Genomic DNA, 11,569 nt, shown 5'->3' on the forward strand with positions numbered 1-11,569 from the left:
GTTCTGTTGTGACTATAATCATAGGCTATCACAAGCACAATCAGGCAGCGTGTACAGTAGAGTGCCAGGATCGTGTAACAGGAAGCAATGACCTTTATGATTTATTTAAGAGGATTTAAAATTCAATCTTGACCTTGAACAGTTGAATACAGACTTGAAAATGTCGCAGGACAGGTGACGAAGACAACCTTCGTCTTAATATCAACTTTGTATGAGAGACTTTATAACAACTCAACATTTCTTGAAGGTAAGTTCCCTTCAGTGAATCAGCTTGATGGGTTTTCATAACTCACTGAAGTAACAAACATAACTAACTTCAGAAGTAGATAACAGGTAAATGCCATGGACAAATCATCAGTCAAGGTGACTGCAGGAACAGCCTCCTCACTGGTTGGGGTCATTGGGTTCATATGCATTTCTAAATACCACAGAGTGAGCACATACTTTAAATCAGTAAACTACCCTGTCACTCTAAATGCAGTAAAGCTGCAGGGGGAGGCAACACAAGTAGAAGCATGTCAGGGGTGACAGAGGCAGGTTGAGGGCTACAACAAAACACAGCTAAGACAGGTCGATTTATTTGTGAAGGTCCAAATTAAAAATAATCTCATCATAAGGTGCAGTCAGTAGTTATTCTGGAGCTTTCTACTTATGCTTGATATGGATGAGAAGTCCTCCAAGTATCACCTTCACCCCCACAGAGGCTGTTTCTGCAGTCACCTTGTTTATTTACATTTCCATACATGTCCTGTCTGGTTCAATTATTCTGTCTGCTCTGCTGGTTTCTCATCCATAGTTCCAAGAAAACCTTTTCTTTCAATACTAAACACGGAAGACTAAAAGTAAACAAGCATGAGCTGATTTACAACATGGAACATCCTTTTAAAGGTGCGAGAATGTGACACCCAGATGTGAAGCTTGGGTGTCTAGTGCTGCAACTTTGATTTCAGGCTTTCATCCAAAGTGTTCTATTCACGCCGACGGCAGGGAGCCACCATGCAAGGTGCTGACCCGACCGTCAGAAGCAATCTGGGGTTCAGTGTGGTGTCCACTCCGACACGTGGACAGGAGGACAAGGGGCGGGGATCGCACCGCAAACTGACCTGAAGAGCCCCTCAAAGAGACCTCCCACAGTCTGTTTCTGTCTCCTGAGACCAGTGATTCTCAAACAGAGGTCCGGGGACCAACTTAGGGTCTGCGCATTCTTCCAGGCGGTTCATGAAAAGGTTTCAAATGAATTCGTTTCAATTATTTTGATATTATTTATTTATTTATTTTACTTAAAAAAAAAAAAAAAGACTTTATAATTCAAAGATTTCTGCTCCAAACAACGTGCATCATGGTAATTCTGTGTTTAGATGGTGCAAAGATTTTTAATGCATCTCTCTTGTGTTACATCAAATGTTTACAAGGGACGTTCATAAGGGGGGGTCCCTTGTAAATTCTCCATCTTAGTCCTCTGTTGTAGAGGATTTTCAAGCAGAATCCTTAATTTTTTTTATTTATTTAATCCAGCATTAAGATGATTATTTGAAGCCATTATGAACTCAAGGGCCTCAGACAAATTTGAATTTTTGACTTTTAAAGGTCAAGAATGATGTGTGCACGATGCAACGAGGCGACGCCAAACGCCCATAATTAGATTTTATTCCAAAAGAGCAAACATTTTAAATTTTACGTTATATTTCCATGGTGCAGGCCTGCACGTAACATTTGCGGTGAGTCTACCTATAGTTTTTTCATACATATAGTATTTCATAACATATAACATGAGAAAGACAAAATGTTCCAGCAGCACACACGGTACATGTGAGTGGACGAGCTCATTCCTCCAGAGTTGTAGGGGTCCATGCGTTTCACATGCACAACGGCATGCCTTGTGTGTGCTGCAGGACTCAGGGTGCCCCACCCCCCGTACATAAAGAACACGTCCCGGCTTCCTATAAAGACTCATGGTAAACACAGTGTACTATCCATCGAGACGCAGGTTGACCAGGTTTACCCCCCAAAAACACAAACCACAGAGCGGCTGCAGGTAAGCACTTTGGTACTTTCTTTACAGAAACTGTTGAAACAAATGAGCTAATGAGAAACAAACGTTTGCAGCTGTTTTTTTGTTGTTGTTTTTTTTTTTTGCAACACTTGGACCGGTTTTAAAAAAAGAAAAAAGTGTCTGTCCTGTTGTCTGCTCTGCATGTATGTGTGGTTAAAGTTCACGTGGCATGTTTTATTTTGAAAATTAAAACTTGATTTTGTCCACGTGCTCACAAATGCAGGATGTAATGGTGGTTGGTGGGTTTTATTTTATTCATTTATTTTTCCTTTTTAAAATGTTTCAGTTCATCAGGAAGGTGTGGAAGGTTTTTGGGCTTTTAGCTTCAGTATGTAGACCTGTTGTCATTTTCACAATTAAACACTATATATGATGAGTTAATTTAGCATATTATACAGATGACTGGGACCAAGTTAAAATAAGCATTGCATTTAGCTTTCTAGAACAAGTTGTCCCTACAGATTTAAAACAGTGTGTATTGGCAGGGTGGCTGTTCATCTGGTACAAAACTGGGACAGTTTTTGTTGTGTAATATTGATAATTTCATCTTTTAGTGAAGATTTTTGTCATAGTGTGCTCCTCCTTTAAAAAAAATTATTTTAAAAGCTTGTGTTTTGCAGGATCTTATAATCCTGCAAACATGATGCCTAGGTTCATCTTAAAATGCTTTGTCTGACAGTTAATCATACTTTTTCACATGGAGCGCCCGTGCGCATGTCATCTGTACATTTTGTTCCTTGGCACAGACAGCCCCCCTCTACTGGTTTAATGGTTTTTCTTGGAAGTGCAGCAAGTTTGAACCTCAGAGACGAGATAAAACTGAATGTAGATTAAATTTAGATTTTTTTTTTTTTAATCTTGTGTGCATGTGAAGTTCTTTTGCTTTTTTGACAAATTACACATTTTTACTATCCTGCTTTTTTTGCTTGTAGTATTTGGTCATCTGAATACCACAGGTTGGATTTGGAGTCTGGACTTTTGGGTCACTTTCCCCTCCTTGATTAGATTCGCAGTCATTCGTCAGCTCAGTTGGGTGTCTTTGTTTTTTTAACAGTAGGTGGTCAAGTAGATTAACTCAATGTTAATTTCACAAGCTGATTTGTCTCAGTTCACTGACAAAGCTTCATTATGCAAACTGTTGTCTCCCAAATTTGGTCAGCCATGTTTGCAATCTTTACAGCTGGGTCCCAAATTTGGTCAGCCATGTTTGCAATCTTTACAGCTGGGGTCCAAAATGGAGGTCCTGTCTTGTGTTTCATTGTCACAACATACACCTTGACTACATTGGCTACTAATGGAAAAAATGTGTTGTGCTTGAACCTGTTGACCCCCCCCCCCCCCCCCTTTTTTTTTTTGCTCCTCTCATTGTACATTTTGTAACTCATCTAACTCAAAGTTTGCTCTTGCACCGTAGTACAAACATCTTTTTAGAGCTTTAATGATGAGTCAGTTAAAGGGAACTGAGTTGACAACTATTTTGATGATTGATTCAGTTAAAGGGAACTGAGTTGACAACTATTTTGATGATTGATTTTAAAATATTTTGGGTTGCTTTTTAAGCAGAAACATCCCAAAGATGATTTAAAAAAAAAAAAAAAAAAAAAGTCACATGTTTGGTGTGGAAACTTGTGACAGGGATTTGGTTTTATAGATCGATCGATTGTGGATTGATATAAATGATTTTTAGTTTTAAACAGTCATTTAAATAAACAAAACATGAACAGGCTTCTGGTCAGTAGTTAGAGCAGGACATCATAAAAACTTGAGCACATAGCACAGCAAAACCCCCTTGGAGACACAGAGAAACCATGACAACAGACGTGTACATGCCATCATCATGAGTGTGGAGGATATCCAGACAGTGGAGGGGGTTGCGATTGCACAACTAGACAAAGAGTTTAATGGTCCTGAGCCGCTATTGCCTTTGTCGACTGCTTTGCTGGATCCATTGATGCCTCGGCGTTTCACACGGCTTTTGTGCACGCTCACTCGCAGGAGATCCCCTGCTGTAGGCAGATGGGCTGCAGAGCGGAGTAAAAAGTGACGGGAGTAGGCGGGCTCAAGAGGAGGAAAGGCATGCTGATGATATTTCATTGGCTGGTTGGAGTAAAGTACACAATGTACCCAGTAAATGTTTAGGGAGCCTGGGGCACGTTAATGCTGATCAACATCCTTCAGGGTTTTCTTTTTTTAAAACAATCTCAGAGGGAGAGATGAGGAAAACTAAATCAAGCCCAACCTTCTTTGTTATCACAGCAGTGCATTTTTTTTTTTTCTGCCATTACAAAAAAATCTGAATCAGTTACAGAAGGTTATTTGAAATGAGAAGGACACAGTTCTGTACCAGCGTTGCCTACCACAGAGTTACTCACTGAGGCTGTATGAAGCTGATATTTTGTGGTCACAGGTGATGCAGAAATGTGAAAACACCCTCTTGCTTCCATGCCGGGCCTTTGATACACCTGAATAGTTAGCAGGTGATTCACCTGGACTCCTGCCGAAGCATGTAGTGAGCCACTCCTAAACACTGACTCAGCTCCCATATCAGCTGTGGGTAAGGATTTTCTGCATTCAGACGAGTGACGTGTCAGTCTCGTCCCCTATAACTCACTAAGATTACCCTTTTTGTGTGATCGGCTACAAACATTTGAGAGAAGTGGAAACGTGTAGAATATTAACCCTACAGGCTCAGCGTCAGTCCTTGATGCTTGATACTGAACAGAATTACAATGATAAAAGTTCCCAGTATTTCCATAAAAGTTAATGCCAGATTCCCTGCCCTGTACTGAAGATTAATGCATTAGTGTAAATAGTGATTGAACAATTTTATGGAAGCATTTACATCTGGAAGATGTAATAAATAAACTTTACAATACTTTCAGACTCAGAAATGTAATCTACAAGCTGCGTACGACTTGCAAAAACACACATGACAGGGAACTCATATGGCAACTTGTCTGGCATTGAACCCACATCACTGGTTCTAACTGCTGGCAGGGTTGTACATTGAGGTTTCTAACCTGTTGGGAAATCTACGATTAGACTGCTAATTGATCACTGGGAAAAGGTTTTAAGAGAGCCTCGGGTTTCTTCCTAATGTGCCTCTATAAGTGCAGATTAAATACATAAATAAATAAGATACCTTTGTCAGATTGTCTCCACTGTAGACTTTCCCTGAGTCATGTACCAAACCTTGACAGAATTTCTTGATCATTGTGCTGTAAAGACCTCCGATAGTGAGCTTACCTTATTGTTAATGTGACTTATTTGGTTCCTGTAGTAGTAGCAGCCCTCTAACTTCTTGAAACTAATTTTGGAGCCAAAATTTTTGAGTTTGATCCAAATTCTTGTGCCGTTTGTTCAAGATTCAACTTGAATCTGCTTACGTATAGCGAGCTCTTCACTGGAAGAAGCCTAAATTTCCAGATGACTCAAACAAAGAACTCCAAAATTACTTCACCCCCAGTGGATTTAAACTCCAAAAACTCAAAATGCAGGATGTAAACATTGGTTTGTTAGTCATTCAAAGATCCATGGGGAGTAAATGATACTCTTTGTTTAGTGAAGATGGAAACTGATTACACAGACAGCCAATGGAGCAATTAAAACTCAACTAAAATAAACTCTTATTAAAGAGGAGCTTGTTGTCTCATGTTTCTAATTTGGAGTTCTTGTTGAACAGTCCTGAGGTCATTTAATTTCTGCGCCGGTTTGAGATGAAAGGACACATCAGGCCGGGTTATGTAACCCTACACTTTAACATGCATGTGGCTTTAAGAGCGCACTGTCACGCTCTATTGTTTAGTTTTATTACCTTGTGTTGACTAAATGAGCAAATCATATCCGACACTTCTTGTTTTGGATGGAGGAAAGTAAGGGGTGTGTTTGAGGGAAACCGACCCAGTGCGAGTAATTCATTTCGACAGCGGAGTGTTGTGAGAGTGGGTGTGTGTTTTTCATGCGATCCCGCAGATCTGGTTGGGTGAGAGCGGAGCCGTATAAAAAGGCGGAGCACAGCGTAGAAGCTCTCTCAGTAGTTCAGCTTCATCACTCTGTTTGGCACGTGTCAGGATTTTCAGCGTGGCGTGGAAGTAGATTGCTGATCAGTTTTGGGCACTTTTTTTGTGTGTTTCCTCAGACGGCCTCTAGAAGGTGAGGAACCACAAACTTAATTGTTTTCACGACTTATGACATGTGGAGCAACTTTGAAAGCGTGGATTACATTTCGTTTTTTTCGTAAAGGGGTGTAACTCCGACCAGGTTGGCACTTTAATGCTTCACATATGCCTTTACCTGCTCCCTCCCCTTCCCTGGAACCTTGATCACAAATGGTTTTTCAAACCCAACTTGAAAGTGACTTTCCCTGGTTGTTCATGTTCTTTATGAAGAGGGAGGCTTGTGTTCTGTAATGCACATCCTCTTCTACTTCTGGTCTTTGTGTGTTGATGACCTTTTTCCCATCCTTGCACCAAATGTCCATCTTCACTCTGTTGGGTACTTTTTTTGTTCTGAAGCCAAACACTCCCATGTGCTTTTATTTTATCTGTGTTTTTAGTCAACAATTACATGAAACGCCACATTCCTCTTCAATTACATGTGGGAATGTTCACATGTGAATGAATTATATTGTTCTTTTCTCTGCTGCGTCAGTTTATGGCGCAGCATGAATAGATGCTGTGTTGCTTGGGTTCAGATGGTTGGCACACAAAAATAATTTAATAACAGAAAAGGTTTTGGGGGCATGAGAGTAGAAATGGTGCCATGTAGATCGGTCCTAAAATAAATCCAGATGTGAGTTTTGTTGGAGCCCTTTCATATGTTTGGTTTTATCTGCATGGGGTTCTGCACACAGAAGTTTCGTGCCATGGCCTCAGGCGAGAGATGTTCCTTCCTCATGCATTGATCAAATGGCTTTTGGTTTATTTGCAAGCCAGCAGCAAGTTCTCTTCCTCATTTGGGCAGCAATACTTTTGAAAAAAGTGAAAGCTTGATGGTGGTTTGTATCTGTTGCTGCTTGAAAAGTTGCCTCATAATGATTAGAGATACTCGATTTATACTAGACTTTTACATTTTTCATGTTTTAGCGACAACTCCCAGTGGTTTCTGGTAGATGTTTTAATTTTCCAGCTTTATTCCGACGTTGGTAAATCCTCAGTCAGTGTTTTTCTGTCTGCTGCGGCGTTATCAAGTGAATTTTCGTTGTTGTTTTTTTTCCTCCGCAGGTCTTGAGAGCCACCCATCTCTTCTCCGTTTCAATCCACACCACAGCACACCACCAACAGACATGATCATCAGGCTGGGCAGGCTGACACCTGGATACTTTCGCCTCCTCCAGGTATGTTTCAGCCGCTTCACCACCGAACTTTGCTTGTCTGTCTTGTCGTCTTAATTTTCGCTCATTAGAACAGTGGCTCTAATCTGAACCACTGTTTCAGGCAAGGGGGGCCCAAGAGCTGGTCTGTGACCCACAATCCGCTTAATCAGGGGTGACACTAATCATCATGATATCATTTCCTCTCTGTTTGTTTTGTCCCTCCTCGTCATCATAATCCACTGATCGGTAGTGACCCTCCATATGTCTCGACTATTGTGTAAAATCTTTGTTCGCATATTTACACTAAGTTGGAAACAAAGGCCGTCCCATCATGGCGTTCCGCTGACACTAAAGCTCAACAAACCGGAGAAAAGTGACTGTGGCTGTTACATAAGATTTGACACGCAGTAAAAAAAAATTCCTTGATAATCCCGAGTTAGTTGTTGTGGGGATTCTCCTACCAGGGGTTATTTTTCAGTGTATTGAGACAGACACAAGGACAGATTGCTTTGTTTTGAATGGATATTATTATATATATTTTTTGTTAGTTTTTTTTTTTTTGTATGCCATTAAAAGGAGACAAATGTTTGAAGTTTTGCAAATTTTAAACACTTTTGGATTTCAAGTTTAAGTTTAGCTCTTTCTACCAGCATGAACTGAATTCACGTCCTATGTACAGTTTCTTTAAAGGGCTCGGGGGTATTTTGGAGTGTGAGCAGCTGTCTCGAATAGCCTGCATTTGACATTCTTGTCTCACTGCACTAGACGGGCATCGACTATAGCAAGCACGAAGGACTTCTACATTTGGAAACCACATACAGCAGGCAGTCATTCTATACAATACAAGCTGTTTGTTCCTTGGTGCACCTTATATGCTGTGGACAGAACATTGTGTTCTTCTTTTTGCTTAAGTCTCCTAAATATTTAATAACTCCTCTTGCCGACGGTTTGGTCACACTGGGACTTGCAGAGGTTACAGGTTTTAGGGAAGAAGCCTCTTAGGGGGAAATATTTGGTGAATGTTTTCTTTTTCAGGCTTTCGTTGACAACAAACATGTTCTGTGGCTCATTGTCTCCTCTGACCTTTATCCTGTTTGTTTTTTGTCCCTGCAGAGGCAAGTTGCCGGTGAGGTGCAGACGCAGCCACAGGACCGTGCCGTCAACCAGATAGCCATGATGCTGGCCATCATGGGCCTGAGTTTGTCCTACTACAGTGCCAAACAGATGACTGAGAAGGTCCAGGCCCGGCCGGCGCCTTGAAGAGACTTGACCGCTCCGATCTGTGGAGATAATGGATGAGCCAATAAGAAGTGAAGGAGGTGGAGGCTGAAGCAAGGACACGATTGGTGTCTTACAGAACCGCACTTTTCTCACCTCACAATCATAGCCGCACTCTGAATTTCTGGGATCCCTCTCTTCACCATGAGATTTCAGAGCTGCCGTTAAGTGTTTTCTATACATTATGTTGTCGGGACCTCGAGGGGTTTGTGGGGACAGCTCACTCTGGGTCGTGGATAAGACTGGTTTAGGTGGGCGGATTTAAAATACCAGCCGACTGGTAACTGGGCCTGGTCATTAGTCAATACAAGGGCACATGCTTGCAAGATGCTGTCGTTACTGTTCTGAGCTACAAGAAACTCTTACATAACTGTGAATTTTGCCAGTGGTCAAAGCTTGTCCAAATAGGGTTAAATAGTATGAACGGTAATGCTGACTGCAATTGAGATGTGCCTTGTAATGAAGTGATGGCAGGCCCAGAACATGGTTAAAGGGGATAAAATGTTAGCTCAACCCTTTTTAGACTTTCTGTTTTTTGTTTTTTCCTTCACGAGAACCTTGCAAAGCGCTGTGAACTGATATATACTTGTGAAATGTATCTGTCAGGCGCACAAAAGTCCAGAAATGTTTTTAAAATGGGTCTGCAAAGGGACTTAAAACTACTCACAACCTTTTCTTTTTTTATTTTCTTCTGTTATTTCACTGTTTTAACAAATCTATGAAGTCCTGTTAATAAGATGTGTGACTACGTTAAATAAGCATCCTGGTTAAGAGCCTTTCCTGCAGTATCTATTACATAACGCAAACATTTAACTTCACGGAACATTGCATGGGTGTGCAGACTTTTAATCAAAGCAAAATTCATTGAGTCTGTCTCGTTTTTTATTGAATGTATTTGTTTTTTGTTTAATGATTTAATAAAGCTGTGAACATTTTGAATGACACGTACAGTTCCTGTTTAGCGATACAGAGTTGGCTTGCAATATTTTTAATCAAACTCTTTTATGATTTTTAGAACAATCTGAGTTGAGCTTGAACAGTTCCTGAGTTGGCACTGGAAGTTGCAGAGTATTTCCTGCATCAGAGAATCTGTGGTGTCATCTGCCACGCAACAGGAAGCGGTCGGGCTCATTCACACGCAATGTCTGTCTCTAAATGAGGTTGCATTGTTCGTCTCCACATGGTAGCGTGCCTTGGGCACACGCAAGCCCAAATCTACTGTAAGAACCTGCAATAAAGGCACTTTAACAAAATGCCTTGCCTGATGGCAACAGACGTGAGGAATGAACATAAAGGTTTAGGAAGAGCAAGTCCTGTAGTCCTCGGTAGACCTTGAATATTTTGTGTAAGCATGTTGTGGCCTGGGGCTCGGATTACAGACTCATCTTTGAGGAAAACCTAAAATGGAAGGTGTGTTCAAATAGGGAATAGATGACACTTGCTCCACATGAAGCAAGTAATGAGATGAAGTTCTAAAATCAAGCAAATGCTTGTGATCGTGCCTAAACGAGTTGTCTCCGGATGGCGAATTAAAGATTGTAGTTCTGGTGAGGTCGGTCTTGATCGTTACATGGCATCCATCTTTATTCATGGAACGTTCATGTTTTATGTACTTATACTTCCTCACAAACGTTGGGTACGTCTGTAACCGTTCGAGAATTTGACATTTTCTGAAGTTTCCGCACTTGATTTTCATCTTCCCCTGCTGCGCGGACAGGTTTGAGGCGGTTTTGCTGACTGTTTGTCTGCACGTCCTCTCTTTCTCTTTCTCGCAGGGCGTGGAGTTTAGAAAGTGCGCATGCCTGTTCACTGTCTGATGTGATGCGCCGTGACAGGCCGAGACCTCGTTGGGCGCCACGTGCCCCTCTGCCCACGCCACAAGCCCCTCCCCGTCACGCCCCCCCTCCTCGCACATCACTGGGCAAAAATCTCACTATGCCTATCTCGGTGACGCTGGACGTGCATTGGCGTCCATTGGCTAACCGGTGACGCGTCACCAAAATCGGCCTGTTTCTGAGCCCCGGAGACAAAAGGATGATAAGTTCATTGGTGTGGAATGTGGGTTAGGAGGGTCGTTATTTGGGATGAGAATGGGGGCTCTATTCCCTTTTATTGTACTTTGAACCTCAAACTAATTCTCACAAGGGTGCACAAGATTATAGACTGAGAGAAGTGGCCTTTAATGGTGAAAAGTGAAGACGGGGTGACTTTCTAAAAGTTTGTGGAGGCCTTTAGGAAGGAAAGATAAAAGATTATTCAGGAATTGTTGGAATTTGGTGCTGCAGGTGTGAACAAGAGATACAAACAGGACTGTGAAGCTCATTCTCAGATGACTGACACTTTTAATTTTCACACCCAGAGATCATAATCTCCCAGAAGAGCAATTATAAGAAATATGCTCAGTTTGTGCGTGCCTGATAAATCTGTATGTTGGTAGGAGAGTTTGTAGCTCCTGTATGTATCATAGTGTGTTAAATATGACTGTATTATGATGATTTATATAGGTATGGATATTTGAAATGATTTGACCGAAAATGAAGCATATTAGCACTTTCCACAGACTGATTATTAGGTTGGTTTATTTTCTGCCAATAAGTACAGTGTGTTCCCGTTTCCAGCCTCGAGAGGCATTCCCTCTCACTTGTGGACATATTTTATATTTTGCTGCTGTTTTGTGTTCAATAAAGACGTCAAGACATTGAACATTTGCTCTGTGTATTTGTGTGAACTGTTGTCTTGTCATAAGCATACTGCCGAGAAGTCACCTTCACCTGTAGGCTATATTCAGCTGCCTCGGGCTGTTTCTTAAGCCACAAAAGGACAAGTTAGACTGCATCTATCTGACAGCAACAAGCGCATTAGAGAAGCGAAACAGTAGTGCCATTGTGCGCTAATGCTTTCTGATTGACCTTTTAATGTCAACC

The 11,569-nt window shown here is 41.4% G+C and overlaps 1 long non-coding RNA gene across 2 annotated transcripts; it reads left to right on the plus strand.

The window, feature by feature from the left end:
• The first annotated feature begins 1,860 nt into the window (after nucleotides 1-1,860).
• On the plus strand, nucleotides 1,861-11,344 carry LOC113747467 (uncharacterized). Of its 2 annotated transcripts, none has more exons than XR_003463647.1 (3): nucleotides 1,861-2,035; nucleotides 7,276-7,388; nucleotides 8,481-11,344. It is a non-coding gene; the product is annotated as an uncharacterized LOC113747467 (long non-coding RNA). The 2 variants fall into 2 exon arrangements; XR_003463648.1 differs by lacking the exon at nucleotides 1,861-2,035 and adding an exon at nucleotides 6,086-6,205.
• The last annotated feature ends 225 nt before the right edge of the window (nucleotides 11,345-11,569 follow it).

Source organism: Larimichthys crocea, chromosome XIII (genome assembly GCF_000972845.2).
Source record: "Larimichthys crocea isolate SSNF chromosome XIII, L_crocea_2.0, whole genome shotgun sequence".
NCBI classification, from domain to species: Eukaryota; Metazoa; Chordata; class Actinopteri; family Sciaenidae; genus Larimichthys; species Larimichthys crocea.